Source organism: Neovison vison, chromosome 5 (genome assembly GCF_020171115.1).
Source record: "Neovison vison isolate M4711 chromosome 5, ASM_NN_V1, whole genome shotgun sequence".
NCBI lineage: Eukaryota > Metazoa > Chordata > Mammalia > Carnivora > Mustelidae > Neogale > Neogale vison.
Genome location: NC_058095.1, coordinates 68,620,792 through 68,622,980, shown reverse-complemented (window position 1 = coordinate 68,622,980; position 2,189 = coordinate 68,620,792). Strand labels below are relative to the sequence as shown.

General features: G+C 39.2%; 1 pseudogene; it reads right to left on the bottom strand.

The window, feature by feature from the left end:
• Nucleotides 1-692: 692 nt before the first annotated feature.
• On the bottom strand, nucleotides 693-1,131 carry LOC122907388 (annotated as a pseudogene).
• Between the last annotated feature and the right edge of the window lie 1,058 nt (nucleotides 1,132-2,189).

Sequence of the window (2,189 nt, the reverse complement as noted above, 5' to 3'; positions counted from 1 at the left end):
TTGTATGTGTGTGAACTTCATGAAGGCAGGGAATTTATGCCTTTATTCAGGATGATAGCAGGTCTATAATCAAAACTCATAAATATTTTTGCAGTGAATACCTAACTAAAAACAAAATTTTCTAAAGCAATTAAATGAACAAATCCATCTATCAGGGTACATAAATCCTTAACCTGTAAGATATGTCACATATTTTAATTATCCTTTAAATTCCTTGTTTTCTATTCAGTAACACCATAATAAAACCTATGAAACAAACAAAACAAAACAAAAAGGTGCTTACCTAATGATGACAGTTGAAGGCACTGGCTACATTCAACAAATGTACAATATGAAAAAAAAATGGAGTGCCATAATTCATAGTACAGAAAAATTTACTTTAAATGCCAGTGCTATTCGAAATATACTTAAGTGAAAGAATCCTAGGAGAAAAATAAGAGAAAAATCATGGAGAGGAATGAAAGGGACTCTGAGCATTGACATAAAAATGAAAATCCAAGATTTATCTCATATGTCTGATGTAGAAGAGGTCACAGGACAAGGTTACTTTGTCCACAGTGAATCACATAGTCTGGGAGAGATCATGATGTTAAGTCCTGGTGATGCAGATGGTCAGTAATCACAGATATTGGACAGGCTACACATTAAGGTTTCATAAGTCACAGACACAGTGGTGGAATAATGGGGAATATTTAGCAAGTTGATCCAAACAAGTGAAAGCTAAAGGCTGGTTGGTAACAAATTGACTGGAAACTCCTGGAAGTAAAGTAAGTTAGATGACTGAAGCTGGACACACAGCCCAGAGATTGGAAACCAGTGCTTCCACAATGAAGAGACCCAAGGCCAATATTTCCACATCCCAGAGACCCCTGACAGGGACTGAATAAGATGGAACTCTGGGCAGAAGCAGGATTTCTGGTAGGATCTGGCTCCAGCACAGGATGTGCCCAAGCTGGTAGGTTCACAGCAGATCTCCTGATAGCCACTGAAAACAGAGGAGCCCAGCTGGCAGGTGCTGGGAGAGTAGACTACATTGCTGGGGTAGAAAGAATCATAGGTGGAACATGGGTACCCCAGGTAACCTCCAAGAGAGTGGGAGGAGAAGTTTCCAGGGCTGCAATTGTAATGCATGCCGAGTTCTGAGTTCAGCTGAGTTGCAGAGAGATTTGCTGAGTGTGACTGTTACCTTCTACTGGATGCTTATATAAACCGGCAATGGGTTAGTAGCATGTGCCCATTTTAATAAGAATGCTTAATTAGTCTCCAGTCAAAATGAAATATATTAACTTTCAAAGACATTTTTTTAAATGAAGGCAGTCTTTTAAATGAAAGAATTTCATTAGGTTTTCAAAGCACTTGTTTATGAGCAAAGACGTCATCTCTCATTCAACTAGCTTGGGTAGCTGAATATAATTGTATGGTAATAGTCCCTGTGAGATTGGTGTTTTATTCATCCTATCCCCTCAAGATATTGTATCGAATGGGTAACACAGTGAGAGTTTTTTTCTGTTTAAAGTTTAAAAAACATACTTTTGTGATCTGGAGGGCATATTTATTTTGTCCCAAGTTTAGGAATTCAGTTGAGAACAGAAAAAAACAAAAACAAAAACAAACCAAAAAAACCCCTACAATCCTTAATATCTGTTTCATTTTCCGAATTTTGTGGACCCTATAGAAGAAATAACCCACTAAGAACTCTTAACTGGTAAGAAAGTTAAATGTGTGTCTTACATATTTGGATTTTGGTTTTCTCATAGTATAAGTACCCAAGCTGTTTTTGTGTGTACAGGTTTTTGATATAAGAATGAAGGGTCCAGGAACACCTGGGTGGTTCAGTCAGTTGTCTGCCTTCAGTTCAGGTCATGATCTCAGAGTCCTGCAATCCAGCCCTGTTGTGGCTCTCTTCTCTGCAAGGGGTCTACTTCTCCCCCTCCCTTTGCTGTTCCCCTTGCTTCTGCTCTCTCACTCACACATTCTTTCTCTGAAATAAAGTAAAGTAGAATAAAATAATAAAATAAAATAAAAATAAAATAAAGTGCCCAGGGGCATCTGGGTGGCTCAGTCAGTTAAGTGTCTGACTTCTGCTCAGGTTGCGATCTCAGGTCCTGGAATAGAGTCCTGTGTGGAGCTCCCTGCTCAGTCATGAGTCTGTTTCTCCCTCTCTCCCTGCCCCTCTTCCCCACATGCTC